Source organism: Anser brachyrhynchus, assembly GCF_964034855.1.
Source record: "Anser brachyrhynchus genome assembly, chromosome: 3".
In the NCBI taxonomy this organism is placed as follows: Eukaryota; Metazoa; Chordata; class Aves; order Anseriformes; family Anatidae; genus Anser; species Anser brachyrhynchus.
The window spans coordinates 108,105,984-108,128,152 of NC_137696.1; the positions used below are offsets into that span (position 1 = coordinate 108,105,984).

General features: G+C 37.0%; 1 long non-coding RNA gene across 3 annotated transcripts in view; it reads left to right on the top strand.

Moving 5' to 3' along the window:
• Positions 1–22,169, top strand: part of LOC308193281 — a 53,513-nt gene that overhangs the window by 26,837 nt on the left and 4,507 nt on the right. The window contains exons 1-2 of one of the 3 annotated variants that reach the window (XR_013949512.1): positions 8,786–9,521; positions 21,967–22,042. The exons of 1 other annotated variant lie outside the window; for it this stretch is intronic. This is a non-coding gene — a long non-coding RNA (uncharacterized lncRNA). Of the gene's footprint in view, positions 1–8,785; positions 9,522–15,016; positions 15,227–21,966; positions 22,043–22,169 lie in introns of those variants that run through there. One more of the 3 variants, XR_013949513.1, reaches the window with a different exon arrangement.

Below are 22,169 nucleotides of genomic sequence, written 5' to 3' on the forward strand. Positions count from 1 at the left end.
TTTAAGCTCAGCAGATGCCATCACTTTGAAGTAAGCGCATTCACAGAAACAACACTGTTCAAATACTTTGGGTCTGGGTTCTGGGTTGGCACCATTTTCAGTGAGCTCTCTGGGTTCGTCTAGGTCAAGCTGTTTCAGAAAGCTTTCTTCATCTTCTTCAGTTGCTTAAATGTGAACTGAAGGAAAAAAAAAAGGAAAAAGTGTGATAAAATCTTAGATTTTTTTTTTATTTGAAAACATTTATTTATTTATTTATTTATTTAAGACTTTCTTTCACTTTATTTTAAAAAATCCAATACCTCATTCTCATATTCAAGGCAAACATTTCAGTTCAGGTCAAGCAAAAGAATATTTTTAAAGTATTTGATTCATATAAAATATTTTCAATTATCTTATTTAAAATTTAATTTTCTTAGTATTAATTTTATTTCTATTTTCTGTAACTGAAAAAAAGAAGCTGGCAGCACAGCTTTAATCTTAGCAGGATCTTTAGTAATGAGGGCAGCTGCTCACTAGAAAAATGGCTTTCATTTATTCACTCATTTCATCTTGGACACCTAATTTGATTGACAAATGTGTCTATTCAGGTTTTTCACTTGTGCTGACATCCTAGTGCTGGCAGAACTTCATTGAGTTACTTGAGAAAATCAGACTCTGTTGCCACAAATCAACAGGTGCAAACTTATGAATGTTGTTCACACCAAGCGCTGCAGAAATAATCTTAAGAGAATAATTATGTGAGAAGTCATGATGGGTCTTTTTAATAGGGAGCAAGCAGCCAAGTCAGGGATAGTTTGTGGTGGGTCGGTGGAATGTGACTGCCCAAAACCAGTGATGGAGCATGAAAATTCTGTTGCAATGTCTCTGATTCTCAGACTTGATATGTCATTTCATTTACTTACTGAGTAAGCCTTAACTCTCAGGATATGTTTATAATAACTGCTAGTGCTGAGCTACAGGAGTGGATCTGGAAAAGCTGATGATGAGGACCTAACATTGACACTATATTTTTGGGGGGATGTAATTTCAATCTATTTTATTTATTTCTGCTGCATTTTGGTCCTGTCAACCAAATGTCCACTAGTGGCTGCAGTGCACTAGACAAATTCCTGGCATACATCCTCCACCTTGGCTTTAACCAAGAGGAATCCAGGATGTGTACTCTGAGTGCGCTCTGCAATGAGAGCTGAAGGGATGGGGCTGAAGAAGAGTAGGCCACTTACCTCTATTCCAATACACTAATATAGATGCACCCTCAGCCAGGAATACTCTTTATGTCGTATATTTGTGATGTTTTCACATTCAAGTCACAGGAGTGTTCAAGCTCTGCAGACCTGCCAGCTTTGGCTCTGATCTTAACAGATTCCCTGTGTCCACTGCACCATTTTAAGCATATTCAGTCCTCTTACTTTCAGCATCTAATTTAAGAACTAAGGTTCTCTCTCAAGAAAATGAAGGAAGTTAATTGCATCCTGGATGTAAATCAGGATACCTAAGAAGACAATGGTTAAGCTATTAGTGTAAGGGTAATTGTATGTGTCCCTTTGGAATCACATGTTTTTCTCTTTGCTTACTGGTGCATAAATTAGTACTTCAGAGCAGCCACATTAGATACCCAGCATTACTCAGCCCTCCACCCCTAACCCCTGGCAATAGTTCTGACGATGTCCAAAATCTGTGGAATGCTAATCCATGAACAGGAAGAACATAAGGTGATACATTAACTTCGCATATCTAAATGTAAAACTGTAGCCACAAGTTCTATTTCCTCCAGGATTTTTTCTTGCAACGTAAGTTCATGGCATCAATCATGCCTTTTTCCTTACCCAAGGTCTTCTTTGGGGCCCCTCTACTCCCTACAGGATTGTATTTCAAAAGCCATCTGCTGAGAGTCAAGGAAAACTTTTTCTGCTTCCTCTGTCCTAGCCTTCCCCTTGCAGGCTAATACAGTCACAGGTCACAGCTGAAAAATCCTGCAAAAACCTTCCTGTTTTCTGCTGCTCTTCAGCTCACTCAAGCTGTTGCTGACTTTTATGACCCTGGCTTCTTCATTCTGGTACTTGACTATGCATTCTCTAGCATTGGCCATATTCTAAAACACAAGTAGGCGACTATACAAGTGGCAAAAGTGATACTGCTTTCGACTTTTGCATAGTATTTTTTATTCGTAGAAGTCATATTCTCTCAGCTTGAAAAGTTGAAAGAGTGAGTTTGACAGAAAACTTACAGTATCCCAATGGAAAATACAGAACTAGTAGTAAAGGAGCTAGTACTGAACAGTGGAACTAATGAGAGAGCTTCTCTTGGTTTTGATTACATTTTTTTTTCCATGCCTGCACTAGAAATGATCCATATCTCCTGCTCATTTCTCCCCCACTTTATATTTCTGCTTCCCTTGATTTTCATGGGAAGTCTCTCATCTGCTCACCAGACAAACCTAACAGCAGGAAATTTCTATCCACACCACAGTGGGAGTACTTAGAAAAAGTCTATGAGCTTGAAAGACTTAGCCATTGTGAATGATGTTATCAGTGATAAGGAATGCCAGAGTTGATAAAAGCATTTAAATCAGAAAAGAGGATGAAAGTATGGGAGTCTAAGTATAGGAGTCTGTGTTTATACGGCAGCATTAGTTTTCTTAGGAAGTAGATGAGGGAGGGAAAAAAAAAAAAAAAAAAAAAAAGGAGAGAGAGAGACTTTAACCAGAGCACCAGAGCTGCTGCCACACCTTGCAGAGGATAAGATTGAATGCTTTGTCTGGACTTGTCAAGATCTCACATATAAAATGCTACATATATGGCTGTCTGGAGGAAAAGATCCTGACAAACCCTGAAGTTTTTTTGTTGATTCCTGGGAGGAATGAGAAAAATTCATTGTTATGAGCAGCTGAGAATTTCCTGTACTATATGGCCATGGTCCAGCAAATCATGGAAACAAATTGTAAATATAGCCATGGAAGGAGTGAATATTCTACTGTGAAGCTAGAAGGCAAGCATGTGTCTAATTGCTTGCTTGACTTATGTCCAGTGTTTTCCATTTCTTACAAGATCAAAACAAAGATGAATGAAGAAAGCAAAAGATAGTCTTCAAAATCACTAATTTCAATGCCAAGCGTGTGTATACTTTATGTAAACAATAGAAAAAGAATTGCCATTAAGCTGAGCAGTTTACATAGGGCCCATTAGGTGTCTTCTCCTCGTTCAGCTTGCTATCAAAGAAATTTAATTTTAAATCATAATGTTTAAGTAATTACTTATTCTAATCACTTTAGGCAATGAAATATATTTATACCTTTTTAACATCAATTTCTTAATTAGCATATTTTCATCAATCAAAAAATGAATAATTTAGAAGCACAGTAACAGATGAATTATTGCAAGAGAGGTTTTGTCTGTGAGGAACAGTTTACCCATTTTTCCCATATAAAGTACTGGGCACAAGCCCAAGAGCTATGCTGTTTGCACTATGGAAACCAAAGGGCTGTAATATCCTTTAGCTGGTTCCTTTGCTTGGATTTGCTAAAACAACAGTTTCTGCTGCTGACAGATTCACCTAGCTATGACTGATCAAGGCCTGGTGCGAGTTAGAACAGCTTCAAGGGAGCTCTAAATTATAAATGGCATATGGTCCCAAAAGAAACCTGTTCCACTGGAGAACAGCTTGTATGCAAGGAGCCTATGCTCTGTAAATGAGCCTATGGATGATGGCTTCCCATTTTGTCCTAACTAAGCATGCTGGAAAATCTCGGTCAATTCAGAGCTAGGTCAGGCAGCAAAATCCAGACTTGATTATGAATATCACACTCCTGAAGGTGGGGTTTTGTTGCACTAACCCTTATAGAAATATACACTAACTTACACTATGAAGCCTAAAGTGTTTACAATCCTTATGAATGTTCATCCATTTCTCCATGGAATTTTATATTGGGTTTTGTGAACAAAAAGTCAAAGCAGAGAGAACCAGATTCCTTGTTTAGTATATATTTAAGTGTGTTGTAATCTGCAGGACTTTTTGGGCTTCAGTGAATGATAAAGAGATGTTTTAATCCTGCTTTTGGATTCTGAAGTCAGTAGAGTAGAGATTTTACTTTGTTTTTCATAAACTTGCTTGTGACAATTTTGGCCATTTAAGGGAAAAACTGCAATAGATGATAAACTGGCTGCATAAACAGCTCTTCCTCCTACTGTGAGAGTTTCTTAGCAAAACAGAGAACGAGGGGGTTCACAAACAGAACACCTCTGGGTGCTGGCATGCCGTGTTATGGAGCATGATGCACACAGCTCTCTGCAGATTAGTTACCTGCTTTACCTATCTATCTACGATGCATTGGTGCTGAGCACCATGCTGGAGTTAATTCGGGGATTTCCATCCCAAGCTCCCCTGCATAACATAAACCTGTTCTCGGAGTCTAATGCAATAGTTAAGCACTGTTTAGATCAAAAGAATGACAGGATTTGACCCCATAAATACACACTCTCTGCTGTGCAGAATACATTATTCTCAAATCTGTTATCTCTACATCTTAGCTGTAAATCGTACTCCATTTCAAGCAAATGGATACTACATGTGCTTGACATGATAGTTCCATAGCAGACAATGAGATAGCTAGGCACACACAGCAGGATCTATTAGATCTGGTGCCAGACAGAAATCAATCCAGATTTATGCCATCTGAGAATCCAGTCTATAAACCTTTATGAAATAAGAAGTGAAGAGAATTGAAAACACAGAAGATCCAGATTCTGATCTCAGTTATACTATTGATATTCTTGCACAACATCATTGGTCTTGCCTTCTCTGTTATACAGTTTTATGCTCATACAGCTCTTTTGTTTTAAATAATAAAGCCACGTCATTGACAGTTTCTCCAGATTTACCCATGTATTTTTGGAATTGACAGTAAAATAAAATAAATGTTCATCTAGTTTTATAAGGATAAGAACTGAGATACTTTGATTTAAGAGTGAATCATAAAGGCTATAAAATATTTTTTCCAAACTAAACTCAGAATAGTCTTTTGTATGCTGACATTGTCACCCAGTCATTTCAGCTGCCTTCTCATGCAAGAGAAGCATTGCTGCTGTTAGAAGATCAACACGACTCTTTAGTATGGGATGTTGTGTATTGGAAAATAAATGTTGTAGTTGACAAAGCTTTATCACCTCCAGGAATGGCATTAAATACATTTACAAAGTTTCTTGATTACTGCAGTTACGTCCAAGGTGATAAAAATGTTTTCACTGAGTCATTTAACTCAGAGAGCTTTCTTAGTAAGTACTCAGTATGGAGACATATCCTCTGAAGCTTTCTTTGTGTCGTATGTCAACTAGTAGGTACAAAGTATTATAAGGCAAAGGTAGAAGGTCTCACACATTCAATGCACAATGAACTCTTGATGTACAAAAGCAGATAAATGGGTCAAGAGGGAAACACAATAGATTTCTTCCAACTGTAGCTTGGGGCATGCTAAGAGAGAAAATGGATTATCATTTTTTTAATGGAAAAGTAGCTTCCAGAGAAAGAGAGAAAATGCAAGGATCTTATCCTCCCCAACACCAGTGAAATATATAGACAACAAAGTTGGATGAAGTCCAGAAATTTCCAAAGCCAAAAGTTTAATGATCTCAAGTGAAGAGCTTGGGCTCTCTCCATCATAGGAAAAAAAGTAATTTACATAACATAAGTACAATACAGTTTTGGCAGAGTTCTCCAAAATCACATCTGTTCACCATGTATTATGTTTGGTGACAGAAAGAACAAACTGTAAAACAGTGTATGATAGAGCAGTGAAAGCAAGGCAAGTGGGTTGACTATGGTTGCAACTGTAATTAGCAGAACTAGCTTGTTGATTGTCATCACGTTCTCCTATAACTCAAATGGACCTATGGTGGTTATCATTAAAAAGATCTTCATGCATCAACTAATACTACTACTACATTTTTGTTGTTGTTGTTGTTCTTGTTGTTGGTGGGTTTTTTTTATGATTAAAACTAAGGTTATTGTCACGAGTATATCATAATGAATGTTATTTATTATTCTACCTATTAGAAGTTACTACCTTTAGAATGCTTCTTTTTTAGAATTATAATCAAATTGTAATTGTCAAACTATTTGTACTATTTGATGGAAGTCTTTTTTTAGTAACGTGTGTCCAAAGAAAAGTCGTTATTTATCTTTGCATTATCCAGTGTAGTACAACATCTACAACAGATTATTAATATGGGCAAGACTTACCTCCAACAGAGTGTCTCACACAATTTTCTGATTGTTCTAATCTTGCACATTTGTATAATCAGAAATTAGAAAATAAGGAAGCCACTGACCTCTTATGCCTGAGTCACTCCCTAAGTCTGCATGGTACATACATGTCATCGTCAGATTATGGTTAGAGTTCATCAGCTGCAGAATCCAGATCAAACAGGAGTGGGGCTTAACCTTTAAGTTAGAGCTTACCACAACTCCAGTGGAAGTGAGATTTAATCTTTGAACATAAGTGGGGAAAAAAAAAAAAGAAAAAAAAAAAAGAGGGATTCCTGATTATTCATTCTGGTCATCAGGCAGATGTCCAAGTCAAACCAGGATGACTTCTGGGACAGACAATGGAAACCTTGCAACCAAATTTTTAGAAGAGTAAGACTTGCTGTGTACCCAAGTGATCTTCCTTCTCTTCCTTCTTCTCCAAATGTGTGGATTTCCAGTGTCCCTAATTAGCCTACTGACTAGGCCAGACACACAAAATAAACTAGCTTCATTTTTCTCAAAACAGCTGCATTGCATTGATGGATAAAATGATTGCTCTCAATACATGTGGTATTTTGCCACGTGCTGTAAGCAACAGAGACAATCAACTATCATTATTTTCAGGCTTCATAGGATATCGTAGAATATCATAGAATGACTTAGGTTGGAAGGGTCCTTAAAGATCATCTAGTTTCAACACACCCTTGCCATGAGCAGGGATGCTGTCCACTAGATCAGGTTGCCCAGGGCTCTATCTAACCTGGCCTTGAACACCACCACAGATGGGGCAAACACAGCTTCTCTGAGCAACTAGTTCCAGTGCCTCACCACCCTCTGAGTGAAGTGTTTCTAATAACATCTGATCTAAATCTCTTCTCTTAGTTTAAAAACATTCTCTCTTGCCCTATCACTATCTGCCCATGTAAAAAGTCTCTCTCCAATTTTCTTTCAATGTGTCATGGCTTTTGCAATCTCAGAGTGTCCTGATTTGCAAGAAAACCTTTCTAAGCATGCCCCTCTTTGATGAACAATCTTAAAAACATAAAGGCAAGCATGTAAGCATGTTCCAGCTTTCAATTTATTTATTTATTTATTTATTTATTTTTGCTTGAGCTAAGAGGATATTCTCACTTAGCCAGATAAAAGGTAAAACTTTGTTCAAGGATTATAGCAAGTACAGGGTTAATTGTGTTCCTTGTTCTTATTTAACATAAACCAAGCCTTGGCATTGTAAAAAGGGAATGTGGGAGGAAAGGGAGTTACTCCTCTGAAGTGTAGGAAGAACATAGAAAAGGGAAATGCTCTGGGAGATAAAAGAACAGGGCCTATCACAGCGCATAGAGAAAGGATGGGGAAAGGAGGAAGCAGGTGGTGGGTTTAAGATTTCGATTGAAGTGCAGGACAATTCAGTGACCTGTGAGAATGTTTTAGCACTTTTAATGAGCCTGAGAATTCTTTCAGTTTGCTACTCTTACACCTTATTGGTATGCATGGTGATCTTTGAATTGTGAGAGCCTTCAGCTTGCAGAAAAAACATTTTGTGATGGGTTTTAAGGTAAGGGAACACTTGTTCATATATTGCTTGTGTGGTCTAGACAGTTTGAGTGGTTTCTGAAGCAATTAAAGTGAATGATATCATACATGTAGAAAAGCAAAGAAAAAAGTCATATATATATATATATATATTTTTTTTAAACAGATTGCCTGGGAACATTTTTCGTATATTCTCTTCTGCATCATAGTCAATCAAAATACTTGAAGCCCTATTTTGCAGAGGATCCAGAAAGGCCTCCTGCAGAAGTTTTGTATCTGCAGTGAAAGGTGTATTTGTGTGTATTTTTGTATGTTTTTGTGTGCATATACAACTCAGGTTTCCAGCCCTAGCCAATTGCCATCTTGACCACCAGCTACAGTGCTTATTTTTTGTTCTTGAGTAGTTGTAATACTTAGTTCTATCTGGTGGATTTCCTGGGAGAATGAAGTTATAATTCTCAGCTGGAAAAAAGGTAGTGTATCATGACAATGACACTCACAGAAAATCTGCCTCATTATCCTAACAGTATAATTGAAATAACTTTAAAATCTGATAGCTTTTTGATTGCAAATGTCAAAGCTGTGAAATACAGTTTTCAGAGTTTTCATGGGCAACTGATACTGTAAGTTAAGTTCAAATGGCCTCAGTAGGATGAATTTAGGAAATCTCTGCTGTTCATCTCCAAAGCATAATCTTTTGAGTTACATATATTTGTTTTTACAATACAACTCTTTTTTTTTTTTTTTTTTTAAAGCTAGTCATAACAAGTATCCAGACTATAAAGGAATCATTTTACATAGGACCCAGCATGAAAGCTTACTAAGTGCAAAAGTAACTTTAGCATGCAAATCTTCAGCAGTTTATATTTCAGGTAACATCAAAGAGCAATCCAACTTGTTTATTTAAAAAATGATTTCCAGATTGTTCAATATGAAGTGGCTTCAGCATATTGTGGATAATTTGAATTTATTGCATAAAGTACTTTGCTAATGTGGAAAAAATGATGGGTGGGAAGTGAATTGACAGATCTAATCATTGTTTTATTTATTTATTTTTAAATCTATAACATTATTGACGTTATTATTTATGTATTTTTTTTCCAAGAACTGTCACTGACATGTCACTATGCCCAGTCCCTTCTCTATTTTTGCCCCAAAAATATTCTCTAAGACTTTGTGCCTGAACTGATTTTTGTTTATTATTTAAAAAGACTTTTGCTCTTGGTAAAAAACTAATGAATATGTATGCTTTTGTTAATCCCTTAAATATATCAGTTTAAACTGATTCATATATTTGCAGTCAGAAAAGAGGAAAGGAATATTTTCCTTGACATGGTGGAAAATACTTTATGAGCATCCTTTCTGACGTTCTTTTGGGGATTATTTTATTTTATTTTATTTTATTTTATTTTATTTTATTTTATTAATTTTATTATTTATTTACTTTATTTTATTATTTATTTATTTATTTATTTATTGCTTACTTTGCAACATAACCTGGGGATTCATTGAGGTCCATCCATTTCCTGCAAATTCAAAGAAGCCATCACAACTACCACGGAGTGTCCTCCCTCAAAGCTGTAGGTGGGGCAATATTGCAATATCCTGACATTTGCTCACAGGTATCACTGGTGTGACAGCATCTTTCTGTGCTGTGTGCTCCTGTGGTTCTTGTCTACCATTTTCCTGGCATGTGTGACATGCACTGTCTGAAAGCTGGTGCCCTTGCTTGTGGATTCAGCACTCAGGTAGGACTTCATGCAATAAGCTTAATAGTAGGCTTATTGCACTCATACTAAAAATGAGTACCTTTTAAATGTCCTGCATCTTTAAATTATTTATATTTTAGAAGACCTTGATGAAAATGTAATTCTGTATTTATAAATATTTTAATTTTAAGCAACGAATAAAATAACCAACTAGGTACATATACACCAAGAAACTAGCCCATCAAACTATAATGTTTTAGTCAGGGAAAACTCAAAGTCTTTTAGAAGCATGTTGAATGTTGCTTTATTTGATTTCACATATATTTTTTCCTCTCTGGTTCAGAATGAAAACACTGAATATATAAAAAATGTGTGCTGTTCTTATCTTTCTAGCAAATTTCCTGAATCACATTATTTCTCTTCCACTGGGACAACTAATCTTCAAGTTAAACCAGTATACAACTGGTATAAATCCATATAAACAAGGGTTTCCAGTAGCATTTTCCTATTTAAGTATCACTGAGGGCAAAATGTTGTTATATGCTAGCATTTGTGAACTGTTTGCTTTAGGATGATAAGCACAATTTTTTTCTCTGAAAGTAGAGGGGTTTGCAGGGGTATGGAATATGAGATTTCTGCACAGAATTGCTGAGTTACTTTCACCCTGCTCTGAACATTCTTGTCTTGTATTGTTGGGGGAGGAAGGGGAACACAGCAATTTTCCTGTTATGAACAAAACCTTTTCACATTTTAACCCTTTTGTCCTAGCTAAGCCTGCCCTAGCCAGCTGTATATGCTGCGAATTATGTTCTGTTTCAGAATTTTTAAGGAAAAGCAAACACATCATCAGTTTGCAAACCAATGCAGCAAAGATGTAATGAGAGAGCAAACATAAATAATACAAGAATTACTTGAAATGCATTACTTTGCATTTACACAGTGAATCTGCTTTTTATTTTAAAAATATTTTTTACTTGTTAGTCATCTCTTTTGTGACTGTGCACCATGAGTGTTCTTTATGATTTGCAAATGTTTTTCATCTGAAGTGTGTTCATTTCTACATGTTTCTTTTAAAAATTTTAGACTCTTACGGAATCATGATGGTGCCGTGTTGTGTCAGGTTGTACCACATCACAGAATCACAGAATTGTCTAGGTTGGAAGAGACCTCCAAGATCATCTAGTCCAACCTCTGCCCTAACACTAACAAGTCCTCCACTAAACCATATCACACCTCCACCTACTTTGATGTGACCTAAAGCAATGCCCTGTACTATACATATATGAGAGCTACATTGGTTCATTGTCACCAGACATGAATATCAAAACTCTTGGGTAGGCAAGTCATCCCACTTTACAAGTTAAAAACCATTTGCAGATAACAAAGGAATGACATGAGGAGTCCCACTTCAGACATACATTTGCAATCAGCATTGATAGAGGGGAAGGTCTGATATAACTTCTGCAAGGCAGACAGCTATTGATGGTGTGATTTTCTCTGATGGAGAGAAGTCTGAGGTAGACACCCTTCTGAGGCTGCCCTCAGGAGCAGTCTTGTGACACTTCACTGCACTCCAAACTTCCTGCATTCAGAGCTGTGTGTTAGGAACAAAATGAGATCTACCATATCAAAGTCCTACAAAATGCACTGCATTTTACTTTTATGTCTTCTGAAAAACAAATTGTTCCACAAACAGCAGATTAATAATAAAAAATAAGTAAAAAACAAGCAAACAAACAAACAAAACCAACAAAACAAACAAAAAAACCCACTTTTTTTTCTTTCTTGGCTGTTACCCATGTGGTGACTCTTGTGTCTGACTGCATGACTTTCTCAGTGCACGCTCTAATTTGGATGTCTTTCCTCTGTGTGGTAACTTCTTCTAGGAACTAAGTAGGAATTTAATACCATTGAGCTTTTTACTTTCCTACCAGAGTTTGTTGAAATTAAACGAGATTTGAAAGCAGAGAACAAACTCAGAGACTGGCTTGGAGAGTTATAATTGCATATGCCATCTTTCCTTAGAAAAACAGGTTAAAATAAGCTTTTTTTTTTTTTTTTTTAATTATTTTAAAATGGTTTTCCAGGTCATTTTAAATTAAGGTGGTGATGATACTCCTGTAAATGTTGGTGTCCATAACTGAGGTCCAAATGTTGCAGAAATTGAGACATTACCAGGGTTATCCCTGAGATCAATTTAAAATTGCAAGCATGCTTCACTCAGTCTTCATCACCAGCTAAAAAAAAAAAAAAAAAAAAAAAAAAAAGTTTGATTAAAAAACATTCAAATGAATTACTTCTCTCATTGTTGAATGTATCATGAAATATTTACTGTAAAGCAAGAGACAAACAGTATTTCCAAAGATGATGGTGAAATGTAATGTGGCATTGAAAAGACCCAACAAGCACAGACAGCTGTCACCCTCAAGTAAGCAGAAAGATTAATATATGGTATTGAAATTATGACTGGTGCTTCGTTTCATTTCTCAGTGTAAGAAGATCATTATACGAGGCAACATTTTAAAGCTACAATGCAGGAATTTACATAAGAGACTTTGTTCTTGTGGGGACTGCTCGCAAAACCATTTTCCAAGGTGAAGAAGATGGTGAACAAAAGCAGAAAATACCATTTGGCACCACTGGTCTAGTTTTAAATTCTGGAGAGCCAGACCAGAAAGCAGGATTCAGATTTGAATTTCATGAATGACAATATGCAAAGGTATTTTTATTCCAGTTACTGCTTACTCAAATATATTTTTTCTGGTTTTGTTTGTTTATTTTTCTTTTCAGATTTAAGGATTTGAAAGGGGTACAGTTTTCCCATTCAGCATTTTGGGTCTGACTGAACTCAGTTTTACATCAATTGAAGTTGCAACTCATTCTTTTAAATAATATGTGGGTATTTTTTGTATCAAGGGGGCTGTATCTTCTGTGTTCTTCAGGTAGGGGTAAATGCTGGAAGGACAAGGGCTCCTTAGCAATGCCAAGCTGAATGTATATGGTTGGTTGTCCGCTCTCATCACAGAAATTTATTGACAATGCAAAGCATTACCTCAAGTAGCTCTGAATATTCTTTACTATTGAATTGCGATCTGCTGTGATAATATTTTATTTTTGTTTCTGCCCTTGGTGATTTCAATGGGTAAAATTTATCCTGGCCAAAGGGTACCAGCAAAAATTAAAACAAAACAACAACAAACAAACAAAAAAGAAACAAAAACCAACCAAACAAAAAAAAACTCCACAGGTAGACTGTAGAGTGAGTCAGGGTGGCATGAGCAAAAAGAGGCTTTCCAGCATATATAAAAAAGGTTATATGAGAGAAAGGTGCATTTGAGTTGAAGGGTAGAAGTTGCATATTGATGCAAATCCTGAAGTCCCCACACTTGGTATAGTCTGCAGAGCGGCTATGGCTGTTCTATGAGCACTCTGACCCCCACCTCTTGAACAGAAAATTCAATTTGCTGTTACTGTGTTTATGCCTGTGAGCAAGTTGGATTCCCACCTCACTCCATCTGCTCAAGCACAGCTACAGGGAATTCAGTTTTTCATTTAAATGAATACTGGTGGGAGCTTGAGGTATTCACTTTGCTCTGGTGAAAGCCTGAAAGCTGTTCAAACACTGGAGAAAAGTAAAAGACAGGGTCTGTCTCATTTGGATTTCTCTTCAAGGAAACAGGAGCTACAAGAAGATTAAAACTGTGATGATAGGGTAGGAGCAGATGTTCACTCTTGAGGGCAGTGATGGAACAATAATTATAGCATATGTCAGTATCCTACAGACAACAGAAGACTTGTACCAGTAACTGTAACTTGATAGATCCGGATGAATATGTCAGTACTGCTCATCTTTATGTTCAAATACACTGGGAACAAAGAGAAAAATAGAGACCCCTCCTCTCACATGCATGCAAAAGACTTTGAAAACCATAGAGATATGATTCTAGAAAGAAAGGCGAAATTAATATTGGGTTTGTTTTTTTACTGTAATAAAGAGGAGAAAAATTATGAGTATTATGTTAGAAGGGGAAGCTTTTTTGAACGTATTAACTTTTGGTTACCCAGGGAGGAGGGAACTGGATTAATCAGGGGAGAAGAGGTTGAGTTGCACCCCAAATAGATTAACTCAAGTGCTGTCTGCAAGTAAAAAGCCTAGAACTAAAGAACTGGAGAAAGAAAAAAAATGTAAAAGCAAGAAGAAAGAAGTCTGGAGAATGAAAGCCACACTGGTTAGCATATAAAACATAGAAAAACATCTTGAAAATACAACCCAGGCTTAACATACATGGCAGTGGTTTTTAGGCTTCTGCTGATAATTCCCACTTCTGATTGTGATCCTTATTTCTACAGCTGAATTTGACCCTTATTTTCAGAACTACTGATACAGTCATGCTTACATATGCCTGATGCAAATCATCATATATATGAAAGTGTTTCAGCTTGCAGTTTGTCATGTCTGTTCTAAGATTTCAGCAGATGTTATTTATTTATTTAATCAAAAGCAGATTTTATCTAACATTGGTGCAAAGCTTCAAAGAATGCATATGCTATTTCTTTTCTCTCTGTAAAGTAATACTGCTTTCACTGAGGAGCTCCAGAAAGCTGTTCCTGCTGAAGTCAGGGCAAATCTCTTACTGTCTTCTGTCTTACTATGTCAAGATGCCTGTGTACAGAGAGTAATACCAAAATGAATTCTTACCCTGTTCTGTACAGTTCTCAGGTGCTGCCAGAGAAAAGTGGGCTTGATTAGCAAAAAGATTGTTTACAAGGTCTGATAGCAAAAGCAATAAGCAAGTATGTTATTTAGGTACTGATATTTAGAGTTTCACCATTTATTTCAATGGAACTGAGATTCCAGTCTAACTCCTTAAAAAATGTCTTTAATTATACCAGACAGGAGATAGTGCAAAGATTTCAAAACAATAAAAAGCATGACCTTGATTTTCTTAATATACCTTGCTAGAAGCCTTTCATTTTCTCTCTTTTCATATCTTTTTGGCACTTTCATCAATGTGGGTTATTGTGATGCAACTCAGGATTTGCCTTGGGTGTGAAAGAGAATAGCAAATGTGAGACATCCAACTTCACGTTACAAGGAAATAATAGTTTGCCTGCATTCTTCCTGCCAGTTGGCCTACAACTCTGGCATTAGACATTTCAACAGTGAATAATGAGAGAGATCAGGAAGAACTGAGTTTAAAGCAAAATACCATAGAGAATATTACAGGATGACAGATTATTTTTAAAAGATCTATTTCCTTTGGTTTCTAAACAAATTATTCCATGTCCATATGGAACCTGTACAGGGACAGCAAATTATAATACAGTTTTCTCTAAGTGAAAAATATCAAGTTCTCTGTTATTCTATCACAATGAATAAATAAGAATGAAATGAACAGGAACTGTTGGAGAAAAAAAGGTGTATATATTTTCATTGCAGTGTTTGAAATTGTATAGAAGTATTTAATCCTGTCCCTGCTTCTGATTCTTCATTTACTCTCAGGGTAGGATAGCAGAAGCACCAATTGCTGCAAGATTGTGAAATATCCAGAGGGTGTTATAGCTATAAGGGAAGCTTCATGGTTTGAATTCCAGGATTCTCTCAGAAAAAGAAAAAAAAAAGTTAAAAAAGTTATAAAAGTTAATTTTCATCTATCATATTTTCCAGTGCCTTCTTCCTCTTACTGACACTTGCAGCCGTGCACAGTATTTGCTCAGAACTCCCCCTGCACTCCTCTCCAAAGGTGAGATACTCCCCTCACTGAAGTCTGGGATAAAACCTCCAAGCAAGAGAGGGATTTCCCATGTTTCCTTTATCTACACTTGGCACAGGAGAAAATGGCAACAGGGCTGATACCTGTATTTCCTGTAACTTCTGCAGAATGAAGTGTTCTGTGTCTTTGTGGATAGGTTAGAACCTCAGACCTATTAAATGACAGCAGAACAAAACAACAAAAAAATGAAAAAAATAGCATAGTGGTATGACAAGAAAGCCATATCACATGTACTCTTTGTGATGTGCAGTCAGAGTATGTCTTGAAGTTTTACATACAACTGTTCGAAGCCACTGAACTTGGCTTACAGCAGACATCTGTCCTACTGTGCCCAGAATTTAGCAGTACAATGACTTTATCTACCTTCTTGAATAAGGTTGAGGTGTTTATCTATCTGTTGTGTTGGGACTTTGCTTACAGTGGTATTCCAGATCTGCTACATATTTTACTTTAGATCTTCATTTGACATAAAACCATATGTAATCAATTATAGAACAGATGATCTGTGCTGGAGAAAACAGAATAAATGTTTGTTGGAAAAAGCTGCCAAAAAGCTCAAGGAGCCAATATTAGCATGGCTGGACTTATTAACACAAGTTCAGCTCCAGCCATGCAAGCTCTTCTAGCTCCAACAGAGCCACTGAAACTCCCTGTATAGTGCAGTTCTGAAAAAGCTCACTAGATGCAGCACAGTAGGGCATGGATGCTACACAGTAGACAAGGATCCTAAAGTTATATTATTGAGCAAAACAGCATAGGTCCTGTTCTCTTGCCCCAAAGCTAGCTGATTTTGTCTTGGTACATTCATACTGTGCAACTCTCCCAAACAAGTTGGCACATGTAAATTGCCCATCTGGGCTTGTTCATGAACATGCCTGAATATTGCCTGGGACAATGCCACTTTCTAAAGCCAAATGGTTCTAGAGAACAGGTCTAACAATTTCAAAGTTGATAACAGGTCTTTTGACCAGATTTGTGCCCTGGAAGAGTAAAATTTACCAGTATAGATGTAGCCACTGACTTCAGTTTAGAACTGGATCCAGGATGTCTGCCTTATCATCCACAGCAAGATGAGTCAACAGAGTGCCCTAGTAGCTAGGAGGGCCACCTGTACCCTGGGGTGCATCAGGCACAACATTGCTAGCCTGTCGAGGGAAAAGGTTGTCCTGTTCTGCTCTGTGCTGGTGTGGCCTCACCTCGAGCACTGTGTGCAGTTTGGGGCACCACAATATGAGAAGGATATAAAGCTATTAGAGACTGTCCAAAGGAGGGCTACAAAAATGGGGGAAGATCTAGAGGGAAAAATGTATTCTTAGAATCATTTAGGTTGGAAAAGACCTAAATCAACTCTAAATGAAAGATCATCAAGTCCAACCATCCACCTAACACTACAAGTCCACTGCTAAACGAGGTCCCAAAGCATCACTTGTACGTGTCTCTTAAATACCTCCAGGGATGGGGACTCCACCACCTCCCTGGGCAGACTGTTCCACAAAGAAATACTTCCTGATAGCCAATGTAAACCTTCTCTGGTGCAACTTGAGATCATTGCCTCACATCCTATCACTCGTCTCCTGAGAAAAGAGAACACCGTCCTTGCCGCATCCTCCTTTCAGGTAGTTACAGAAAGCAGTGAGGTCTCCCCTCAGCCTCCTTTTCTTCAGGAGTTTTCCTGCCCTCTTCATTTTGGGAGCAGCGACTTGTACAAAAGTGATTTTATGTAAGAGTAGCTTGGATTAAGTAGATTTCAGTCTGTCTTGTTCACTGGACCAGAGAATAGTACAGTTCTCAAAGCAGTATGTCTTTGCTTATGTGGTATTGGGCTTTGGGCAGTAACACTTTGAGGCCTGAGGTCACCGCACTCTGTGACCTGCATAATTTGCATTGATAATCTTGCTGCAGGTAAACAAGAGCAGCATACAGTTTCATTAAATTTCTGAAAGTATGTTGATGTCAGTATACAGGCTGGTATAAAATTAATTTTACCTGCAAATGTTCAGAAATGTGAGTTCACAGATTAAGTTCTCTATTTGTTATGGAAATCTAGACAGACACAGTCATTGATGCTTAAACTAAATTTATTTGTCTTCTGCAATTCATTTGTATACTAAGTGCATATTTTTGTAAGGGTGTAAGTGTGTAATGACCAGTAATGAAATAAATGAAAGTGTATTTATGGTTCCTAAAAGTGTCTGCATGTCTTTTGGGGTATATAAAGTACGAAATTGGCTGAGTTTGACAACAAGAAGAGACTAAGAGTTCCAGATATTACTTTTAAGTTTTGGTTTGGTTTGGTTTGGTTTGGTTTTGGTTTGGTTTGGTTTTTAATGTCACATAAATTGTTAAAAAAAAATAAAAGAGGGGAAATGAGCAGAACAAATTAGCATGAAAAAGCAAATCCCCTGAATGTGAATCATAGTAGGCTTCTGCCACATAGTAGGAGCCCGGAACACAGGTGCCCAGTGCTTAATGTGGGGATGGGCGCCTGGGGCTTGCATGCAGTGCCACTTGCCAGAACAACCTTTGCTACACTCAAGGCTCAGCATTTGTCAGTAACTTAAGGAACTACCTTCCCTTCATCCTTCTGGTTATCTAGTCATTGTAGAAGGAGCGACCAAAACCAGGCCAGGCCCAGCTGCTTGAGCTGGACCATCATCATGGCTCTGGCCAGACCCAGCTTGGGCTGCCTGGGGGCAAAGCAGGTCTGTTGCCACTCTTCTAGGTGAGTTTATCTGTGTGGAAGTGAGCTGTGCCATGCCAGATGCTTCAGGGACATAGAACGAGCCTTAGCCCTGTATAGCAGCTAGCACAGATAGAGCTCTAAATACTCCATTTTACTGCTTAATCCCTAACTGGGCTAAAAAAGCACACAGACAAATGTTTATCCTTAAGAGGTCTTTGTACCTTTTTAGTATTGGAAATGCAGACCTGTACAAAATAAAGAACACACTTACAGACATTTCTTTATCACAGTTTCCTCTCAGCACTCACAGAAGTTTTAGCCAAAGACAGCATCCTTTTAAGATTCACCAATTCCTCTTTCCTATAAATGTTTTTCTTTCCACTGAATCATGTTCTTTCACTCCCTCCCTTTGCTGCCGATTACTTTTCTATGATTTTTTCTGGTTCTGCATTTACAAAAGATTATTTTGCTATGAAAACATACATTGAGCTTCCCGTCTCCCATTTAAAGCTTACTGACATGCTCTTTGGGTCTCTCAAAATTACATGCACTATCACCCTTTTGTTCAACCTCTGGGGATCTTATACTCAACTTTTTCTGTTTCAGCATAAATTTGGAATTACTGGTTCTCCTAGACTAGTTTAAGGTACTCCTATCAAAACGAGATGGTAAACTAAATATCATCCATCTGACAGACGTTGGATACTGGCTTATTGCATAGTGAAGTAACCTAATTAAAACTGAAGTTAACATATTCTATTACTTCTCTGAAAAAGGAAGACTGTCTCTTGTTATATTTGGTATATTTATGACATCCCCAAATAATCAGTTTATTGCTCTGTGGATGGAAAATGAGGCCTGATATAGGATGAAAGGCTAAGCTTTTCCAGGCATAAAGCCTGAATAGAATATTTATGGCACCTAAGAATAGTTCAGAATATGTTCAGAGATCTCCATGCATCCATAAAGATCTAATAACTATAGTCACTGAAGCCTAGAGAGCAATTCAGATGAACAAGTACTTGAGAGTGAGCTGAATTCCCCTTTTGTCTCCGTTGACTACATTGACCACATTTCCCTTGACTGTTACTGGTGCCTTTACACCTGGCTCATATAGAAATCCATGTCAGAAACAGCTATATTTATGAATGTGGGTTGCTTACCTATGCTCGGTTGTCTCAAACCATTTGAGATAGCATAGGATATCCTGTCTGGCCTTTCAGGAGCTGCTCCAACGGCAGGAGTCTTGTGTCACATCTATCAGCCCCATGCAGATACCCTCAGAGATGGCCTGTGGCTATAGGCTCCTATTTTTAGTCAACCTAAACACGATCGTTCCAGCGTTTGAGTCTGGAGAGGAATTCCATCACCTGTCAGACTGTCACCAAGTGCTTTAATTTCTTTGAACTCAGTTCTGATAAAATGATTGTTAAAGAGGACCAGAGTCTCATCTATTTCCTGTTTCTCCTTCAATAGAACAAATTTCTATTTTATTGTGGACTTGCCTGGATAACTAATCAATGTTTGCTAAATTTGTCAAGATCTTCGCAGGAAAGTAACCAAAGTGAAATTGGTACTTCTATTTGGGAGGAGTTGACAGAGCAAATCTCTTTGTCTGTTGTTTTCCTATCCTGCCAGCTCTCAGGCAGAACATCATCTCATTTAGCTTCTCTCACCTTTTTGGTTAAATGTGTATAAAGTAAAGATAATCAGTCAGTTCTGCCCTCATATTGACCTGCTCAGCTCTCCAGGGCCAGTAGTACCACATCTTTCCCATTCAAGGTAGGAAAGGACTTACTAAAAGCCATCTGATGCCTTGTTACTTCAAGATTAATCATCTGAGAAGCCCCCTAAGTGAGAGAGCATGGAAGAGGGGACCAATATAAATGTAAGGTAGAAAAGAATATGACGTTTTACTTAGAAAAAAATGAAACAAGGCAGTATAGGATCAGGTCTGCCTATCTGTTTCTTATAAAGATTTGCTCCTTCCAGTGAGAATTTGTATTCATTTATTTGAGCAGTGAAAAGCATCTTTAATTTAACAGTAGGAAATGTTACGATTTTGTAATGCTATGTTTATTATTTGAGGAGTAATATAGCTCTGGAAATGTGTCAGAAAAACTGAAGAAAACAAACAAACTTCAGGGATTCATCATAGTCTTTCAATCCAATTATTCCTGCACTTGTTTTTGCTTTGGTTCAATTTTTGGTGATCAAATTGAAAACTATCAAGACAGCAATTAATGTTATGTCTCCAAATCTTTATGTATGATGAAAGGTGATCACTCATCAGTATTACCAACCCCAGGATGTATGTGTGTGTGTGTGTCGGGGGGGGGGGGGTGGGGAGTAAAAAACAGAGACAGAATCTAAGTTCTCTTGAACTGCTCTAGCAAATACTGTTGGATCAATTCATATAATTAGTGTGAATGTACAATGGGCCCTCCTGGCAAATGGTGTTCTCAGTGTGGGTCTAAGATGCAGCGCTGCAATTGGAAAAGAGATCTTTTAAACTGCCTGGTTGAGCAGTACGGAATTCTGTGGATAGAATCCTTTCTGTAATTGAAGGTGGTTTTGTTGTTGTTATTGCTGTTGTTTCTTCTCTTTACATCTATTCCAACATGTTTGACTGGAAAATGCTACAGTCATTTTTACTTTTCTGCTGATGCCATTGATGATTTCTAAATGTTCAATATTTCTTAAGCACAGAAAGCATTTTTAGTTGCAGAACTATGCGTGTGTAATTTGTACAACTGTGTCTAATAAAACATTTGGAAATGAATATTGTTTCTTTACAGGCACACTGTAATGGTGTGCTGAAATGTCCATTTTTGACTGTCAACACTGTACTGCAATTCATTTAACTTCACCTACCCGGGGTTTCAGTCATTCTGCTTACACACCACTCATATATTCTCAGAGATGTCCTTGCTTTCACCTACAAGGTTTCTATTAAACTCAGTAGTAGAACTGATAGAAATAAGTCATTCAAACCTTTTTCTGCTGCTTTGAATAAATATTTTTTTCCTAAAGTCACAGTGATATGATCAATATTTATTAAAAATTAAAGGAAAATGTTTTGAAAATAAAAGGGTATCATTTAAATATTTTAACAATTATAGATTTTGAATCAGTTACAATTTAAAAAAAAAAATGAAACAAGCATTATAAAGTAGCATTTGTAATTTATCAAAATACAATCTTATATACATCTTATCCTAGGAAAGTGTCACTGTTTTGCCCAGTTGGCTATTTTTGCCTGAAGTTTGCTGTTTTATCTGAAATAAGCAATAGATATAGAAATTACAAAAATTTCTAAGATAGAAATTTAATTTTCTGAACTGTGCAATAATTATATTGGTAATTGGTTTTCTCTGCAATTTCACCTCAATACCAGAGCTGCATGTTTTTTCTACGCTGTGATAACTTGACATTTGCAATACGTATGTTTTCATTATGTGGTCTCTGCTGAAAGGAAAAGTTTAGTAGTCTCATAAAAATCTCCTTCAGCATTTTCAGAAAATCATTTTAATGACTAGTACATTTTAATGCCTAGTTTTCTCCTTCCTATCTGTTTGAGAGGTTGCTCCAATGACAGAATTCACATTTTGTATCAAGTAAATATTATTGAACATTTTTTTAGAAGGCAATGAACTCCATAACTGATTTTTCTCACCTCTCAAATTTCTGTCACTGGGGATACCTGGATGCTGATTCAAGCTGTAGGATAGTCAGAATAGGTTTTTGTACAGGCTGAAGATATGGCAGTGCTTTGAGATCCAGCCTCGACATGGATGCAGATTTTAAAAAAGGATAAAGAATAGATGGACCCAAAAGATTTATGTTCCTGGAGTTTGAAATCTAGATTCAAGTGTTTGCATCTTGAGATATGCATAATATTAGCATAATAACAACATTATTTTTGAGTGATCTTTAGTTCTCATACTACATTTTTTGAAAAGTGAGAAACAAGTTCATTTGTTATTATTATTGTCATTATTAACATTTATATTGCTGTATTGCACAGAATTTCCAGTCACTCTGAGGCCCAAATGAAGAAGGAGGAGAAGAAAGGTGCATTCAAATATATGCAGTTTTTCTAGGTATTGGCAATTACTGTTGTTATCAGCAAACAGTTCTCAGCGCCCATTCTTCCCTTCAATCTATTCATTATTAATAATCTGATTTCTTACAAGCACACTGAAATAGGAAATGCAGAACAAATACTAA